This window comes from Phoxinus phoxinus (assembly GCF_949152265.1).
Source record: "Phoxinus phoxinus genome assembly, chromosome: 3".
NCBI classification, from domain to species: Eukaryota; Metazoa; Chordata; class Actinopteri; order Cypriniformes; family Leuciscidae; genus Phoxinus; species Phoxinus phoxinus.
The window spans coordinates 29,295,362-29,316,399 of NC_136878.1; positions in this window are offsets into that span (position 1 = coordinate 29,295,362).

Genomic DNA, 21,038 nt, shown 5'->3' on the forward strand with positions numbered 1-21,038 from the left:
AAAAGCAATATTGGCGTTTTCAGGATGCCGAGAGCTCCACGTCCGTGACAAACTTCGACTTGACAGAAACGCCACTCTTGCATGTATTTTATTAGACAGGTGAGCAACTGTAGTACATAAAACTAATCAATGTTATATAGCTCAACATGATGAAATATGATCAGTATGTTATTCTAATGTTGATCTAGCTTACTAGTCTCATAATGCCTACAAACTAACACATAGAGTAACATTATAACTTTCACCACACTCAAATGCAGTTTAGTGTGATAGTGTAGACCAAGTGCAACAGCGCTGCGTTACCTCACAAGTTTCATTCGTATAATAAACGGACCTGTGTAGAGTACTAATTCAGCACTTGCGGGTAGTTCGGTAGAATTAAATGTCCTTTATATCGCGGGACTAGCATGTGGCGCTGATATCTGTCTCTCATTAGCAATCGCGCCCTACTTCATACCACAGTCATGTTAAAAACATCAATGTATTCACTCATCCATAAACATTATAAGATCCATCAGCATGACGACAAGTTCCATAAGTCCGCTTATGCATCATCAACCTACGCCTTTGTTATTGTAAGAGGTTAGCGACCCCTAGTGCCGAAAAAATAAATACATATTGTAGCTTTAAGTGATGCAAACTCCAAAATATATTTGTTTACAAATCATGCACTTTGGTAAGACGTGTTTTGAGGTCATAACATAATTATGCAAGGAGCCATGTGAAAACAAGTCTATAAATCTAGTGTATATTTCTGTTGGAAACTGCAATGATATGTACGTATTTTGCGTTTTGCAAAAATGTTGCCACAGGTGCGTTTTTTCAATGAGCTGTGTTGCATTGTCACAGGCTAGTTGCAGCAGAGAGGATACTGGATCTTAGTGCAGCAGTCTTTATTGAAAACAAAATCAAACTGAGGCATTCTTAGAAATACCAAAAAGGACAGAACAACCAGTAAATAGAAACGATGACAGACAACTACACAGTACTAAACACAGGGCTTAAATACTCTGAAAACGAAGTGAGAAACTAACCCAAACTCTAATCAAATCTGTAACCACAAACAGGCAGGGGATGAAGGAAAGACTGAACCAATTAACAGATTAGAAGATTAACTAGGAAACACAGACATTAACAGAACAGAATAAGAGATCAAAAACAATCTCTAAACATGAACAAATAAACTCAAAACATGACCATTAACTACATTGTGAAACACTTTATTAAGGTAACAATTGCACACAGTGTACTGTGGAAAACGTCTCAGGTTACGTATGTAACCATAGTTCCCTGAGAAAGGGAACGAGACGATGCGTCGATGACGCTTTGGGAACGCGTACAGCGTGAACGAATCTGAAGCAGCTGTGTCAACTTAGTCCAAAGTAATGAATGAACGAGCGCCACGTGCGGGTGACGTCATGACCAGGATACAAAAGCGCACTCGGTGAAACCGGCACTTCAGCATAAACTTGCCGAAGCAAGACAATCCCAGGAATGCAGGAAGTATGGCAGGGTGACGCATCGTCTCGTTCCCTTTCTCAGGGAACTATGGTTACATACGTAACCTGAGACGTTCCCTTTCGAGGGAACTCGCGATGCGTCGATGACGCTTTGGGAACGAGAATACCCAAACCGCCATAGTTACAAATGCCTGAGTGTCTACTGTCATCCAGAAACACTAAGCACTTAAAACATGGGACCCTGGGGCAGCATCCAGGTCCAGGCTATAAAATCTGACGAATGTAAGCGGAGAGGACCAGCCCGCCGCATCACAAACGTCTTGGAGAGAAACTCCAGAAATTAAGGCTTTAGAGGCCGCCATACTTCTAGTGGAATGAGCCCTGACCACCAAAGGGCAAGGCTGGCCAGAGGACTCATAAGCAAGAGTAATAGCCTCAACTATCCACTTACTAACTGTTTGCTTAGAAGCAGGAAGACCTTTCTTGGGTGATCCGAAACAAACAAACAGCTGGTCGGCCTTCCTCCAAGAAGAAGACCGATGAACATAAGTGTCCAATGCTCGCACTGGACACAAGAGGTTCAACCTTTCCTGGTCCGATGAAGTGAACGGAGGAGGACAGAAAGCCTGCAGCACAATAGGCCTAGGAGTGATGGTAGGTACCTTAGGGACATAACCTTGCTTAGGGTATAAAAATGCCTTAACCATGCCTGGAGCGAACTCCAGGCAGGTAGGAGATACCGAAAGGGCCTGAAGATCTCCGACTCTCTTAAGGGAAGAAATGGCTAGGAGGAAAATAGTCTTAAAAGTAAGAAATTTTTCTGAGACCGACTCTAAGGGCTCAAACGGAGCCCCAGATAGGCCTTCTAGAACCAATGCCAAATCCCAAGCCGGCATCCTAGTACGATTTGCAGGCCTTAGCCTCAGGGTGCCACGAAGGAAACGAGTAATCAGGGGGTCTCGACCCAAAGATGTACCACCCACCGGGGTGTGGAAAGCCGCAATAGCCGCCACATAAACCTTCAAGGTGGACGGACATAAACCTGACGCAAAGCGGTCCTGCAGGAACTCCAGTACTGTGTTAACTGAACAGGAAACCGGATCCCACTGTCGCTGGTGACACCAAGAAGTGAAAAATCTCCACTTTAAAGTGTACAACTTCCTTGTAGCGGGCGCTCTGGAGCTTAGAATGGTCTCAACAACCTCGGCTGAGAGACCACTCTCTACGAATTGGGCCCCCTCAGAGGCCAAACCCATAGTTTCCAAATCTCTGGTCGGGGGTGAAATATCGTGCCCCCGGCCTGAGACAGAAGGTCTCTCCTGATCGGGATCTCCAAGGGAGGACCGTCTAGGAGATGAATCAGGTCCGCAAACCAGATTCGACTCGGCCAGCGCGGAGCTACTAGTAAAAGGCTTACTCCGCATTGGCGGACTCGCTCCAGAACTCCTGGGAGCAGAGCAACAGGGGGAAAGGCGTACAGCCGTAGCCTCGGCCACGTCTGTACCATAGCATCCAGCCCCAGGGGGGCTGGGTGAGTAAGGGAGAACCAAAGTGGACAGTGCGTCGTGTGCTGAGATGCAAACAGGTCCACTTGAGCCTGGCCATAAAACTCCCATATCTTCTCCACCGCCTCGGGGTGGAGTCTCCAATCCCCTGGCCTCAGCTCCTGCCTCGACAGGACGTCTGCTCCAATATTCTGTACCCCCGGAATATACACTGCCCTCAGAGAGCGTAATTTCCCTAGGGACCATAGGAGGATCTGGTGCGCCAACTTGTACAGTGGACGCGACCGTAGACCTCCTTGGCGATTCAGATAAGAGACCACCGATGTGTTGTCTGTCCGGACAAGCACATGGTGGCCCCTCAGGTCTGGGAGGAAGTGCCTCAACGCATTGAAAACAGCCATCATCTCCAGGCAATTTATGTGCCAAGAGAGATGATGACTCCTCCACAGACCCTGAGCTGAGCGGCCTTCCATTACCGCTCCCCAGCCGGTGAGGGAAGCATCTGTCGAGATAGCAACTCGATGACAAAGAGCTCCCAACACCGGACCCTGGGACAGGAACCAATGTTTCCTCCACATAACCAAGGCGCGGAGACACCGCCGCGTGATCTTGATTACCCGAAGTGGGTTTCCCCTCGGGGAGAACCCTCTGGTCCTGAGCCACCACTGCAAAGGTCTCATGTACAGCAGGCCAAAGGGTATCACATTGGACGCCGCTGCCATGAGACCCAACAGTCTCTCGAACTGTTTTACAGTGCGTGACTGGCCTAGCTTTAGCTCTTTCGTGGCTGTCAGGATAGCAGCTACACGAGCGGGCGATAGAGTGGCCCGCATCATGACTGAATCCCATACCACACCAAGAAAAGTGGTCCTCTGTAATGGAGACAGCACACTCTTCTTGGCGTTGAGCCTCAACCCCAATTTCCGCATATGAGCGAGAACAACACCTCGGTGCCGAACCGCTAACTGCTCTGATTCCGCTAGAATCAGCCAGTCGTCTATGTAGTTCAGAATACGTATGCCCTGCAGCCTGAGCGGGGCCAGAGCTGCATCTACGCATTTCGTGAACGTGCGGGGTGATAGTGCTAGACCGAACGGAAGTACCCGATACTGGTATTCTTTGCCCCCGAAAGAAAACCTCAGGAACTTCCTGTGCTGAGGGAGGATGGAGATATGGAAGTAAGCGTCTTTCAGATCTATTGTAACAAACCAGTCCTCGGATCTGATTTGAGTCACAATCTGCTTGAGTGTCAGCATCTTGAACTTGAGTTTCTGTACTGTACGATTCAACAGACGAAGATCTAAAATGGGACGCAACCCCCCATCCTTTTTTGGAACTATGAAATAGCGGCTGTAAAAACCCGATTCCCTGTCGGGTGGATACACCTGCTCTATAGCCTTCTTGGCTAACAGAGCTTTCACCTCTTGCTCCATCACCAGAGCCTGCTCGGGATGCACTAACGTGAGCAACACCCCGTTGTAGCGAGGAGGACGAGAACCGAACTGGATTCTGTATCCTCTCTCTACAATATGCAGGACCCATCGAGAAATATTTGGCAGAATCTTCCATTCTGACAGAAAATCTACTAAGGGAACCAGCCCCTCGGGGCTGGTCTCTGGTGTAACTGAGACACTCAGCTCGGGGACCTGAAACATACCGGCAGGAACTACCCGAACTGACTGATTTTGAACCCCCCTCAGAAGGTTCATGTCCGACGCAATGTCGGGTCGACATTGCGCCAGACATACGCTGGGAACCACTGCGCCCCGAAGCACCAAGGGTGGCGGGGTTGGCAGAATGGTCCCCTGAGGACACCGAGGTGGAACGGACACCGTATTCTGAGGTGTGACCCGCTGCACCCCGGGTGGGGCTGCCCTCACTGGTCTGACGCCATTGGCGTCAGGACCTTTTCTTTTGCGCCTTCTTAGCCTGAAGAACGGTCCTCAGATCCGGCTTTGGCTTAGAAGACTTCGGTTGAGAGTGTTGCGTCTGCTTCCAGTATTTTTGCGGAGGTGCACGAGACGCAACACTCTCCTTTTGCTGACCTCTATATGAGGAGCCTGACGGCTGGGGCTGCTCACGCACAGCAGCCCCAGGGGGTTGGACTCGGCGAGGGAGAAATTTTTTAAAAGCCTCTGACTGTTTTTTAGCCTCCTGGAATCTATCGACGACCGAATTGACGGAGTCGCCGAAGAGACCAGAAGGCTCGACAGGAGAATCCAGCAGAAAAGAACGATCTTTGTCCTTAAGATCTGCCAGATTCAGCCAGAGGTGTCTCTCAGTGGCTACAAGGGCTGCCATAGACCGCCCGATTGCTCTGGCGGTCTCCTTAGTAGCCCTGAGAGATAAATCTGTGGCCCGACGAAGTTCTCGAACCTCCTCGGGACCAACTCCCTCACTTTTGTCCAAATCCCCCAGCAGCTCAGCCTGATATGCCTGGAGCAGTGCCATAGTGTGCAGACACGCTCCAGCCTGACCTGCTGCCGTATATGCTTTGCCCACTAATGTAGATGTCGTTTTTAATGGCTTAGTGGGCAAAGCCGAGGTCTTCAGAGACGATGCTGAACCGGGTGACAGATAACTCGCGAGCGTCTGTTCAGCCCGGGGCATCGACTCATAACCATGCTCTCTCAGCCCCCTAATCCCCGAATAAATATGCACTTGAGGACTAAAGAGCCGAGAAGAATATGGTTTATCCCATGATCTAGACAGCTCACTGTGAAGATCAGGAAAAAATGGAAGACCTCGTGGTGGAAGTGAAACATTAGATGGTAAGAAGCGCTCGTCTAATTTGCTTTTCGGACGAGCGCCCCTTTTCTCGGCTGGCCATTCAATATGTAATTTATCCACAGCACGAGATATCACTTCCACCAGCTCCTCATATGCTGGAGAAGAGGATGGCGAGTCCCCTTCTCCAGTGATTGTGTCACTGCCAATGCTTAGTACATCTACCTCCTCGGAGCTAGAGCACTGAAGCATTGGGCTCTCTACCCGGGCGGAAGAAGCCGCAGAGCGGGCTTCCGACACCGGAGAGAGAGCGCTGGATCTCCCAGGACAGGAAGGAGATAAGGTCCTCGGACCCGTCTCCAACCCTTCTGAGAGATCCTTTTGCGATCCCCAGGAATGCATTCTCCGTGTTGCCTCGGCAACAGCGGGTCCTGCACCCTGAGGATCGCGAGCCTGACCACTCTCCTCAAAGAGTGACAGACGGGAGCGGAGCATGCGAAGCGGAAGCTTCTCACAATGATGGCAGTCAGCCCCCTCGAAGGCTGACACCGCATGCTCCACTCCCAAACACATTACACACAGCTCGTGTGTGTCCCCACCCGTTAAATAACGCGGGCAGGGAGAAGCACACAGCCTGTATAATTGTTTCGCCATAATAACCACAAAATATATATATATAAATCACGGACAACAGTAAATAGACAGACAGTCAGACACACAGATTGTTTTGCTGAGGCAAAAAAGCTGAAGTGCCGGTTTCACCGAGTGCGCTTTTGTATCCTGGTCATGACGTCACCCGCACGTGGCGCTCGTTCATTCATTACTTTGGACTAAGTTGACACAGCTGCTTCAGATTCGTTCACGCTGTACGCGTTCCCAAAGCGTCATCGACGCATCGCGAGTTCCCTCGAAAGGGAACCCCAAATCACTCAAAATACATATTTGGCATATTTTACATAATCCTGGAATTTTACATAATCCTGGAATAAATCCATCTACAAAATCTTTAGCCCACCAGTCAAAATTATATTTATCCAAATGTATTTATACTGCACTTTGATTATATTTTAAGTGTGTCGTGCTGCAAAATAATAATTCTGAGTAGGGCTATATGTGAGACTGTCAATAATTAGAATTCTGAGTTTGATTCAAATGTGATGCAAATTTGATTTCTTAATTGAATAAGTTTTTTTTTTTTTGTCTGGCATATTTCACTGTCATAATAATTCATGATGTTTTGATGAAAAACGATTTATTTTGTTTATAAGCGTGCAATAGTACCAATAAAAAATGCAATCTGTTATAATAAAGATAAATTTGTCCATTCTATGTTAAGCAATTTAAGTGTTAAATTTCTTAATTAATCTAATCGAAGTGGTTTTACTGTCAAATATTGTCAGCAGAGAAACATTTGCTTGTGTGTAATGGAATTAGCTGAAGTAGTCCTCATACAAAGGCAAAGATAGAAGAGAGGCAAAAAAGATTAGAGAGAAGGGAAAAACATTTTAGTGCTAGTAAGTACTTAATACAGTCTGTTTTTGCTTTTATGCATTCATTTTAAAGGGATAGTTTGGTTACTAACATTCTAAAAAAAAATGTTTTCTGGTTTCAGAGAAGAAAGTCAGTCACACAGGTTTCTACGACATTACGCAAATTATATGATGACAGAATTTAAATTTTTGGATGAACTACCCTTTCAACACGCTTAAAGAGAGAACTCTAAAGAACTATAACAGCTATACATGTTCCTCTCAGAGCAACTAAGCAATGTATATATAATTTGTAAACATGACAAAATATATAGATAAATATTTTAAAAAACTCTCCAACTAACACACTATACAAAAATGTGTGTTCTTAACTTTTTGTATTTTACCTACTGGCCCCCTTTTTAGGATCTGTGTATCTATTAAAGAAACATTCAAGCATTACATTATGCATGTTGCATTATAAAGTCTTTTTTTTTTACAAATGGGATGGTTTGGAAAAAATAAACAAACAAATTGTTCTATACAAAGTACAAAATAACAGCAAAAAGAAAAAAAATATGTATTTTTACATTAAGAAGAGTGTCTTGCTTTGATGTGACACTGAAGTAATCAGATGTTTTCGAAATGTTTGTTTCATGAAAACAGTCTGCAGGTTTTCTGGACAGTTCCACATATGGAGAATGTTAAGGCTATTACTCTCTCTCTCTTTGAAGAGAGAACAAAGAATTACACTATGTTCTGACCTAAAGGTTAAACATGCACACTTCCCAGCGTTTGGTTAACAGCTCATCTGGAGACAGCAGGAAAACACCTACAGTGACATATATATGCAGAAAAGACACATTCCAAACAGCGAGGAGGAAAAAAAGAATGTAAGAGAAAATGAACTGGCTGGCTGACATCTTTCTAAATGTGTGTTTAAGTCCACTTTTTATGCCCTTCCGTAGGCTACTAACTTCCCTCCATCTCATTCATCATTGTTTATTGTTGCACATTGTTGTCACGGTACTAAAATTATCGGTATGATACCTGACTAAAATATCTCAATAAAACTACTGAACCGATACCATGACAAAGACCTAAAACAACAGGAAAAATGACTGAATAATTTCAATATATCAATATTGTAATATAGGTATTTGTTATTCTATTGTAAAAGTAACAAAATGCAAGATGCAAGTAACAAAAAAATATGACAAATACAATAAAATAAATAAATTAAATAAACAGTCCTTTTAAGTTTTTCAGATAGGCTACAATAGGTATATTTAATAGCATTAATTTGAGAGACAATGAAAGGGATTATTCTGAGATATAACCGGCTGGATGTACATTATCCCGCTTATTACACGGCTTCTTGCCACATAAGTAAATAATTAGACAAAATATTTATCTGAGTCTAAATATTGTATTAGGTCTTTATTACACGGCTCTGTGGAATACTTGATTCTGATTGGTCAATCGTGGCATCCAGCGGTATGTTATTCCTCGATGACAACCACTTTGAACACAGAAGAGATATTTTAAAGAATGTTGGTATTCAGACAGTTGGCGGACACCTATGACTTCAATAGTAGGAAAAGAAAATACTATGGAAGTCAGTGGGGTCATTCAATTCTCTGGTTACCAACATTCTTTTTTAATATCTTCTTTTGTATTTAAAAGAAGAAAGAAACTCATACAAGTTTGGAACAACTTAAGGATGAGTAAGTAATGACAAAATTTTAGGGTGAACTATCCCTTTAACTTTTTTTAACATCATGCATGTCACGCGCTTTATTTTCTCATTAATGCATGTTTCTCTATCGTTCTAATGTGTCAATAACTTTAAGCAGTCCTGTGCAGCCAATGGGTGGAGCGTGACGTCAGAATGTTCGCCAGTTCCCGCCTCCGTCTTCCCATAACAACATACCTTGTTACACATTACTAGTAAAATTAGGAATAATTTTTTAATAAATTAGGAACCATTTTTTAAAGCAGGGTATTTCAATACATTTCTACTGTAATTACGGTATTATCGTGCAACACTAGTACGAGTGCCCACTACTGGTGGAACCATTACAATGGGCTTAAATGCAGTGCTCTTACCCCTTGATCACTTGTGGGTAAATTACGTGCAAGCACTGCAAGTTGATGTTGTGATGTCACAATTGTGTTGCATTGTGGTATATGGATCAGCCTGAAGTGTACATACGAGTAAAGTTGCTCCCTCAGTCAAAATCGAGGAGTCAAGGGTCTGTCCAAATAAACCTCCCTTGTCTGCTTGATGAAGTTGAAACACACTTCAAAATGATGGTCCTGGGACACTTCAAAGTACCAAGGGAAGTTCATGAGTGTATGTCTAAAAGTGGAGTTAACGCAGACCAAAAGGGAATTTTCTTGGAAAAAACCTATGCACTGATGCCGTTTAGTGATCTGGACATGACATATGGCTGAAGTTCTTCAGGTGCTTTATCAAACAATGAGTAATGTGCTTTGAGAGCATAATGGTTTATTCCAAGTGTTTTTCCTCTTTAGTTTGGGGCAAATGGCTCCAGTCTGATAGATGGAATGACATCTCACAAGGATCCAAACAGAAAGATATTAATGAAAAACATTCCTTGTATTATTTATGTGGATACATAGTTATTTGTGTTGACAATTGTTTTTTCTGCCACTGTGACTTGCTGGAGAAAGCAGGCGAATGCGAGGATCTATCTACAGGGTTTTAATGAAATAACACATAGAACAAATAATAAAGAACTCAAGGGACAAAGAAACACAACCACGAGAAGGACCGAACTAGAACCATACATGTACAACAACTGACAAAGTAACAAGTGAAACACTAGGGCTATAAATACACAGGGGCAAACAAGCTTAATTACATAATGAGGAAACAAGATACACCTGGGGAGACGAATCAACATGAAAAACTACACAGGACTACAAGACTAAGCACAAGACAGGAAATGACAAAATTACACACAAGACAAGTGGACACAAGACAGGAATCATGACAGAGCCCCCTTCTATGGGCGGCTCCTGACACCTAACAAAACCAAAAAACAATAGTTCAGGAGGGTAGTGAACCGGAGGCGGTCTTGGGGAAGGGATGGAGGCCCAGGCCTGTGCAGGGGAACGGGTCCAGGACATGGTGGACCTGGGTCGTGAAGCGTGGGCGGCGCCGGCAGTGCAGTCGACCAGGGCAGAGCAAGCCGAGCAGCCTGTGCAGGTGGCCAGGGTGGTGCCGACAGTTCAGAGGGCCATTAAGGCGCTGCCTCCATGGCCCTATCAAGGGACCCACTGCCCTCCCCCCAAAATTTTCTTGGGGGCAGCTATGGGGTTATGGGCTGGAACAGGCACTGGCTCAGATGTGTGCGCAGCTCACACACACACACACACACACACACACACACACACACACACACACACACACACACACACACACACACACACACACACACACACACACACACACACACACACACACACCACATGGCTGTGGCCATAATGGCCAGTGTTGCAGACATGACCTGAACAGTCTCTGACTGGGCAGGCATGACTAGAAGAGCCCCAGGCTCGGTAGGCCCGACGTGAAGAAGCTCAGGCTCGGCAGGCATGACTAGAAGAGTCCCAGGCTCGGTAGGCCCGACGTGAAGAAGCTCAGGCTCGACAGGCCCGACGTGAAGAAGCCCAGGCTCGACAGGCCCGACGTGAAGAAGCTCAAGCTCGGCAGGCCCGACGTGAAGAAGCTCAGGCTCGGTAGGCCCGACGTGAAGTAACTCAGGCTCGGCAGGCCCGACGTGAAGAAGCTCAGGCTCGGCAGGCCCGACGGGAAGAAGGTCAGGCTCGGTAGGCCCGATATGAAGAAGCTCAGGCTCGGCAGGCCCGACGTGAAGAAGCTCAGGCTCGGCAGGCCTAACAAAAAGAAGCTCAGGCTTGGCAGGCCCGGCGTGAAGAAGCTCAGGCTCGGCAGGCCCGACGGGAAGAAGGTCAGGCTCGGTAGGCCCGACGTGAAGAAGATCAGGCTCGGCAGGCCCGACGTGAAGAAGCTCAGACTTGGCAGGCCCAAAAAAAAGAAGCTCAGGCTCGGCAGGCCCAACAAAAAGAAGCTCAGGCTTGGCAGGCCCGGCGTGAAGAAGCTCAGGCTCGGCAGGCCCGAAGTGAAGAAGCTCAGGCTCGGCAGGCCCAACAAAAAGAAGCTCAGGCTCGGCAGGCCCGGCGTGAAGAAGCTCAGGCTCGGCAGGCCCGAGGTGAAGAAGTTCATGCTCGGCAGGCCCGACGTGAAGAAGCTCAGGCTCAGCAGGACTGACGTGAAGCTTGGCAGGCGTGACGTGAAGAGGCTCTGGTAGTAGTAGTAGTAGCAGCCTTTATTGTCACTTAGTCACAAGTACCAGCAAAATTAGCCATCAACCTGTCCATGCACAAACATACATACAATATGACAATGGGGTAGACAAGACAGGAAGACAAAGGATTGAGGAAAATAATACAGCATGACATGAGGATAGGTGAGGGAAAAAAGGCAACTCCCAGACTATGCTCCTGTGAGGAGTACAGTCTGGGAACAGGAAAAAAAAACACCTCAGCAACATTAGCACATAATCAGTACTACGACATGAACCCACAATAATTGCAACAGGGGAGGGGAGTGGGGGATGGAGGTAACCCAGCACAGGCAAGCAGCCATCCGGTCCTGCAGCCACTCGGCGCTGGTCACAGACCCGCCTGTCAGACTGGTGGTACAAAGCGGCGAAGGCGAGGGATGCGGGGTGGGGGGGTGATTGCATACCTGTATATATATGTAAGAGTTTGTGTATGTGTAGGCCTGGAGATTCGCTCCGCCTGGCATCCAAATCTCGGTGCCTCAGTCCGCAGGATGTCATAGCGTTAACACAGCAAGTTGCCATGGAGAAAACCTTGATTAGGTACCAAACAGAGTCAACAATCAGCAGGTGTCTGTGAGAAATGGGGGAAGGAACGCAAGAGCGGCTCACTGCAGTGCTCTTCCGGGGGAGTTGTTGTTCCAACAGCGGCCTTGGCCGAGGCCAGTGCTAGTTGAGGGGGGCTAACTAGAGTGCCCTCTCGTGGCTGTAGATGGTAATGTTTTCTCTTGGTTCATCTCAGTCAGTATGAATTAATTTTGATATACAAGTCGCACCTGACTATAAGTCGCAGGACCAGCCAAACTATGAAAAAAAGTGTGACTTATAGTCCTGAAAATACAAACTTCGTTTGTAGTTGCACCATTTCCCTGCCTGTGTTAGTCACTATGGTTACTAATTTGCTTTGTCATCACAATAGTTTTTTGGAATCTTCATCATCATCTTCATATACAGCGTATTGTAACAGAAGACCGGACCTTGAACGTTATATATACTGCGGCATGTAGCATTTCTTTTTTTCTTTTTGTTTGTTCTGATTTTCCCCATCACTATGGACAGTCCTTTTTTCGTCTCTTGTGCCTTGAGCATTGAGATTGCTCCCTCGATGAACATTTGGAGGAATTCCTCCACCTCGCTTACCCGTCGCACAACCCAGATGACTGCCTTTGCTCATTCCTTCTCACGGGAATCAACACCAAAGGCCCAGTTGTCCTGGGAGGGATCTCGAGGGAGACCATTTGTGGAGTGGGTGCTGGTATTGTGTGGATCGCCACTCACCAGCCCTACTTCCAACCCAGAGCCCAGCCAGAAACCATCAGATAGTGAGGAGCAGCAGCATGTGCCCACAGCAGACAGAGAGCCTGCCTCCACTGCGATGCATAAGCCAGCGCTGACAGGAACGACTGAGCTAGACATTGCCCCGGAGCATGAGCCTCAATTATCTGACCAGGTGTGTAAGCCAGCTACATTATCCATCGCCATGGGAGTTTGTGAGGAGGTGCAGAATAGAGCCCCTATCACACTCCCGCCACTGAAAGTAAGTTTATGGCTACCACCAGGGTTCTAAATTAACACCCGCCAAATTTTGGCGGGTGTTAATAAAAACTCACTAGCCAGTTTGGCCGATGATGCATGAGGCATTACATGCATAATACATAAGGCTCTGATCCGCTCTGTTCTCGGTCATTTATCCCCCTGGCAGTACTTCCTACATTTCCCATGAACACTGTGCCGCAATGCTACGTGATGACGTTTCATACGGCTGGCTGCACGCAGTTTGCAGTGAAACCAGCGCGAGAAACCATGGAAACGCACAAGAAATGAGACTGAGTTGGCTAGTAAAGTAGGTTAATATTAAACGAAATGCGGCGGTGGTTGGGGCAGACTTCTGGGGGCGAGAAGAGGAACGAGGCAGGGGATGAGGAGGGTATCGGCAGAGAAACTAAGAAAAGAAAATGTAATGCCAAATGGCTGACGGGTCGTGAATGGCTATAGTGTTTGATCACAATAATGTCGTCATGTATTGTCAAGATTGCCGCATGTACTCAAAAGAAAAAAACAAAACAATTTTGTGCTAGGATCTAATCATTTTAAAGTAAAAAATTCTGCTAGTGGATATTCTGATTGGCTGGTAACTTTAGAAAGTTACCAGCCACATTGGCTGGTGATCAAAAAAGTTCATTTAGAACCATGGCTACCACCATGAACAATCATTTTGGCTTTGGAGAGGATGATTTCCTACAATGGACTCGCTGATCCCGTCCAGCCTCCCTCTCCTCACGTCTGTACAGGATTCGTCATGTTTTGTCAGTCCCTCGATTTCTCCTCAGCCTCCACTCCAGTCCCCAGCCACTCTGGCCACCCAGTCTTTACTGTAGATATCTTTGCAACAAACACAGAAGAAACCAGCATTATTTCTGGCATCCGTAGCCCGAATATCATTACATCATTCCTTTGTTTTGTATAATAATAATGTATACAGCTACATTTGGATTATTAGACAGAAAGAGTGAAAAATCTTCACATTTGCTCACGCTCATAACTGCTACTGAACATCTGAAACAACGATCAAAAGCACATTGACGGATCTTCTTCAATCTGTTCTCCAAAATGTATTTTTTGCAAGCGTGTGTAAACTACAGTACTTAACTGTATAAGCAAAGGTATTTATTTTCAAGACGAACAGGTCGCCTCCACTGTGCAATACCCACAAATTACTGTGGGTTGGCAGGTGTTCATTTCATACTCTGTGAACAATGCAGCTTATTTAATGTATAAATTAAGGTATATGTCCTAAAAACTGGTAATATCATACTTTGTATTAGTGGTATCGTGTACTTAGGATAATTATCTGTTTGGTTTTAAAACCAAATATTACCCGAATGAATTGAATTTCCTGTTACGACGAGAAACCGCTTTAGACGAATCAGCGCGTGAAGCAAACTGAACAAATAATTCAAACGGATTTGCAAACGTTTGGTTATGAAGATGCAAGGAGATGAACCCAAATGCACACAGTGTACAATGGCCACAAGATTTATTGGTACAAAAACAGGAAAACAAAACCCACGAGGGGGCGAGACACGGACGGGACAAGGAATCGTAGGCTGACAAGACTAAACTATGACTGCACAATAAACAAACACTACTTCTAATAAATACTTACAATAACAAGACTCTCCGCAAGGTACTCACAGGTATGATTAGCAATGAACCGACCCAGGACAGCAAACACAAGGGGATTAAGTAGGGAGACAAATGATAACATAACAGGTGACACAGGTAAAGCAATAATGACAAAACGAGGATAACAAGGAGGGCGGGGCTAGATGATGAGACAACACAAGCACATGGCCCAACAAAAGGCCATGTGTTTGCACATGAAACATGGGTCTGTCATGATCCTGCCTCAAGACCTAAAGACAGACAAGGACTTGATGGCAGAATCATGACAATTTAGACAGTTTTGCCAACTTGTTTGATCAAGTTTTTGTAAAAATCGACTCAAAATAGTATTTCATTTGTGAATGGGGTATCGCTCATTCCACAGAAAAAAAGAGAAATGTAGAAAACTATACGTATTTCTTAACATGTATTGCATTCAAATAGTAACGAGAGGAATGTCCCCCAGTGTAACAATGGTAAAGTACAGTTTTTTACGTTTTTTAAGTACCCACATTTTCCCCCAAAAAAAGATAATTAACCAAATACACCACCAGATTTCTAAACAAAAACTAATAAAAGTTTTGAGTTTTGAGTTTTGAGCTTTCTTGGCCTGTATATATCTCTAAACTGATACACACATTGACTAGAATGTAAAGTACACCTCAAATTCTAAGAATAAACCTTGTGTCCTCCATGATTACTATTCTTTCTGCCAACAAAGCACTTGAATGCAACAAGCTCGTAATCATTATAAAGTGGGACTAGGGAAGTTTCAGAGAGCACGTGATGGGATCATTAAGGTTTGTAAATGCTTTCAAGCAGTCAAGTGGTCTTGAGTGAATAATACATTATTTTAAATTACACTCATCTCAAGACTAGCTATATAAGTTGTTTTGTTCTTTCCAAATGTAATTGTAAAAACTGAAAATATTATAAATTTCTATGAAAAATGAAAAATTTGTTTCTACAACAAGCTTTAATTTTCTACAATATGAAAGACTGTAAAAAGCACAACAAGTGCTCATAAGAAGTAAAGAGGACCACTTACAGCCCAGTGGCAGCAATTATGTACATCCCCAGTGACAGGTGATTTCATGGAGCTGTAGTTAATCTTATTTGCAGTGGGGTGCAATTGAAAAAGCCAAAGTAAATCCTTTAATTGGCTCTGTTTGTTAGTCTAGTTTCAGTTAGGCAGAAAGCCTATGTTTGTTATCGATATAAAAGCTTATCTCATCCACTGAGGAATGAAGAGCAATTACTGGAGGTGTGATGAGTCTGGCATTCAAGCTCTGGATACTCTGGATTCCCTCAACTACGTAGAAAATTTATAAACTGAAAGAGTTTTAGAGTAACCATCTGAAGTAATTGTGAGAAAGTTTAAAATAAAAAATAGTCACAGGGCTGCAAATACAGAACAAAACTGTAATATTATTAAATAAATAAAAAATATATCTTACTGACCCCAAAACTTTTGAACAGTATTAACAACAACAACAACAACAACAATGTTTGCATTAACTAACCTGACTATTTAATGTAGAAACTATTATTTTGAATGACTACTGTACCCACTTGCTTTAGCACTTCTTGTTCCACATTTGTTATGAGTTTCTAATCTTCAAGCTTCATTAGTTTCCTTGTCTATCACCTGTGTGCCTCTTCTAAGCCTTTTTCTACTATGAAAGACCTTGTCTTCTTTACACAAGCTGACATATTTAGCAGTCGCCTCTGCTGATAACCTCATTCTAGTACAGGCATTAAGCAACCCAAAATGCACATAGGCCTACACAGACACATAAAACAGGTGAAAACAGGTGTTTTGATTTCAGTAATCACCATGCCCACAAATCTGGTGAGCGAAAACATCAGACGTGGGCCGCCACAGTGAGGTGATAACAGAGATTGATAACGGGTTTACTATTGCAGGTCTGGGCGCCTGATCTACAACGCCAAGACCATTGGGATGAAGACACACACAAGCGAGGGTCTGAGCTAGCAGGCGGCCACAGTAATTGAGAGGAGATGTATTTATAGAGTGGCCTGCTCAGCAGCCAGTGCCGTCTGTAAATCTGCAGGGAACTAAAAGGAAAAATGTCACAACCCAAGGACAGGACCAGGCAGAGGGGTGTCCTGAACAGTGCCAGCAGGTAATAGGAGTGTCAGTTTTCCCCACACTGCATTTGCAGGGAAGGAGAAGCTGGCTAAGAGAGGGGGAATAAGTTTATTCAGCTTTTTGTCAGGTAAACCAAAAAATGTGCATCATGTGGTAACATCCCAATTAACTGGCTTAATTTAAGCGTTTGATACAATTTTTAAGGGTCAGAAAAATAAATAAAAATAACTCCTACTGCACATTTTCACTTTTAACAATATAATGGAACAAAATATATCATCGTTTAAATACTCCACGATATTGCTAAGAGCTATACTTATTGTATATTGACATATTTTTTGCCCATATTGTTATATGGTGTATATTATATGACATATTTTGCTGAAACACTTTCACACGCTTTGCCTACTTAGAGCGTAAGGATAGGAATCCAGAAAGATGTATTGACTGAGGCTTATGGAGCTGCTTTTAGCCAATGTAACCGGTCCTACTCGACCCTCTTCTAGCGGGATAAGAACCAGGGTCTCCGCCGTGGAAGGCAGACGTGCTAACAAGGCACTAAAGAAAATAAACTAATGAGAAGAACACTGAATAAGAGCAGAGCGGTCCTAGATAGTCAGAAGTAGACTAGACAATGAGCTTGGGTTTGTGTAAAGATTATTTATCATCCTTAACGAGCCAGACAGGTTATAGCCAGGTGTTTTCAATCAGAATTTGGGTGATAGGAAGCGTAGTGTGGAATGAGGTGGCGAGCCAGACAGGGATGTGACAATTGTCTTTTCATCATTCATTGTATACATTTTTTTATTATTATTTATTTTAATTCCGTTCCTTTGTATATAATGACCACACATTAACGTTCCCATGACTTACTCATATGTAAACAAGTTTCCCTCATTTTAGTAAACGTGGACACATTGCTATAATTCATTCTATTGTTTTAGTTAAATCAAAACATGGGAACGAATTAGTACAACATGAGCATTATTTACTAAAGTGAGAGAACAAATGATATTGTATTATTTATAATTGTATATAGAATAATTATAGAATGAGTTATTATATATTATTATATATTAAAAAAGGCAGGAAGAAGAAAAACTTGAATGCTACATTGGTTATGGAGCGAAGCGAAATTTAGTACCTCAGATGACCTCATCTAAACACACTTCAAAACACAAAAGCAAAAAAATATTAATGCTGGAATGAAGTATTGAAGTGTTGTTTGCCCCAATAATCCGTATATGAGAATAAAGCATATCATCATGTGAAAGGGACAACTTGTCCTTGTTAACTTCCCAACTTGCTATTTTGTCTCATAATAGTTTCAAATGCAAGTCTTTGAGGGCTGTCACATCTGTTCACGCCTCTGAATCTAGTTCACCTTTATTTGTCTTGCCTGCCCTGCTTACAGAAGCTTCCTTGAAGATATAATTTATTCTCTTAGCCTTCACTAAGCAGCTAGTTTCAAAGCCCAGGTTTGTTTTCAGCTAACCCATGATTAATTAGCATTGTATAGTGGCAAATTTACCCTTCAGCTGGCTAAGACAGATTGGGAAGCGACACTTGAGAATTTATTTGTTTATGATTCAGAAATGTGGGTATTAACCGTTACACAGAAAAAAAAGGAAAAAAAAATAGGGGTTTGCATTGTCACAAGAAAAGGGACATCTATAAAAACTGTAACCTAAGGGGGAAAGCCTAATGTATTGTTACTGCATTGTGGAAGAAGCACATGTTTTCTGTGCTTTACAGTATAACAACATAGTCTTGAGTTCATTGACCTCTCTGGACTTACTTATAGGTATATAAAAAAAGCTCTGTACAACAATAACTTCTTTCTTAGAGTCAATTTAGCTATATCACTCTCGCTTGTGCTTGTAAAGCTGTCATAACAAAACATTCCTTAAAAAAAAAAAAACATTTATAATATCTTCTTTAAAGAGACCTTTGTATTTGTATTTGAAGACCCAAATAAAAGGAATAATGGATCCCATTTAAATAAATAAATAAATAAAAAAGGATCCAAATTTTCACACAATATAAGTCAATAAGTCCTAATCATCCTCCTATACTGATTGGCTTCATCACTGTCTCCTCTCCACCAGTAAGCTGGTGTGTGGTGGGCGTTCTGGCGCAATATGGCTGCCGTCGCATCATCCAAGTGGATGCTGCACATTGGTGGTGGTTGAGGAGATTCCCCCCCTTCTATGTAAAGCGCTTTGAGGTCTCAGATAAAGCGCTATATAAATGTAACGAATTATTATTATTATTATTATTAAGATAAATACAGTACAGATGCCCAAACCAGGGTATGTGGGACAAAGTTTGCCTTTGATGATCTCTGATTTGGGCCGCCAGGAATGTCACAACACAAGAAAGGGTGGAAAATAGGGCTGGGAAGGGGGTAAATACCATAGTAAAAAGTGTTGACACCTCAGATATAATTGAAAATAAAGCATTTTGATATAATTCATTTTATTATTGGTATTGGTTGAAACTGAATATAATATATTAATTAACAACTTTGAATGCTAATGTTTCCCTTTTTCCCCGTTTAGATTAACTTTGTCATTACCTATAGTAGCACTCACTTAAAATTAATCAATAAAAACATGTGCAATGTAATCTTTAGAATAATTCAATTTATAAAATAAAATAAAATCTTAGAAATTACAGTTATAATCAAAATTATTCTACCCCCATTGCAAATAAGGTTTGTTCGCAACATTTTCAGACTTTCAGCTGTTTGCAGTGAACAAATCAAACAAAAATAATTGAAATAGCTCAACACAGCAAATGTTTCAAGTGGTTTCTCCAAATTCAACTGAAAATGCAACTTTTAATGACTTCTGGAGTCTCAAAATTATTCAACCCCTTCATGGCAAGCATTTTTAGCACTTGGTAGAACACCCTTTTGCTGTTATGACCTCCTGCAAACGAGATGTATAACCAGACACCAGCTTCTGGCAGCATTTCTGAGGAATATTAGCCCATCTCTCATGCTCAATGGCCTTCAGTTCACTAATATTCTTGGGTTTGCGTGTTGCATCCACCTTCTTCAAATCCCACCAGAACTTGTCTATGGGGTTCAAGTCAGGTGACTGTGAAGGCCACTGTAGAATCTTCCAGAACTTCTTCTGCAACCAAACCTTGGAGGAATTTGAGGTATGCTTGGGATCATTGTCCTGTTGGAAGGTACGATGATGGCCAAGCTTCAGCTTCCTCACTGACAGCATGACATTTTTCCTAGAATTTCCTGATACTTCAATTAATCCATCTTGCCTTTCACACAAGCTGCAGGTTTACACTGCCAGAGGATACAAAGCAGCCCCAGAGCATCACCGAGCCCCACAATACTTAACTGTAGGCAGAGTGTTCTTTTCAGCATAACGTCCCCTTGGAATTATATGGTTCCCTTTCAAAAGCTACAATCGATGCTGCGCTGCTTAGCGCATTGGGAACGTCTTTAATCGTGACCTGCTGTGAATATAGTGTGTAAACACGTCGATGGAATCGACCGGAAGTAATATAGCCTCGGTCGGTGACGTCATCGGCGCGCACCCGCGACGCGAGGCTATAATTAGATGAGCCGCAGGTGCATCGTCAGGTCTTTTGTCTTCAGAGACCTCTCTGTGTTTGGTGTGCAAGCATTTATCTCCTCTCTATCTACTACAGATCTTTGTTAGGAGTTATTTAGTTTATCACTGACAGTGTGCAGATTTTCTCTTTCTCATCTCTCTACGATCTAAAAAGGAGTTTAGAAAAAGTAAAGGAGAAAGAGAAATGTGTCAACGGAGTAAGCGCTGTGTCCCTCCATGTTCTCGTCCTATTCAGAACTGGATACACACGCTTACTGCTTTGTTTGTTTGGAAAAGAGCATGCTGCCCTTGCGTTTGAGCATGGTGAATTCGAGCACAGTGGAATGTTCACAGTTAAAGTGCTTCGCGTTCGCTTTGCTTATTTCAAAGGGGTGGCACCCACAATGCGATTGTGGGGCTCGCGTGTCGATCTGGCTGAGGAGCGAGAGACGGGTGCGTCCTTTTCGCTTGCTCTCTCTCCAGATCGCGATGTCCTTTTGCCTGACTACCGAAGCGTGCCTCGGCGCTTCTTCGGCTCGGGCAGAGGACATTTAATCTCGTGAGTTTGCCGCCTACGAGCGTTCCTCCCGTGATAATAAAAGGAGAACTGCTCGGGGCGATCGTTCGTGC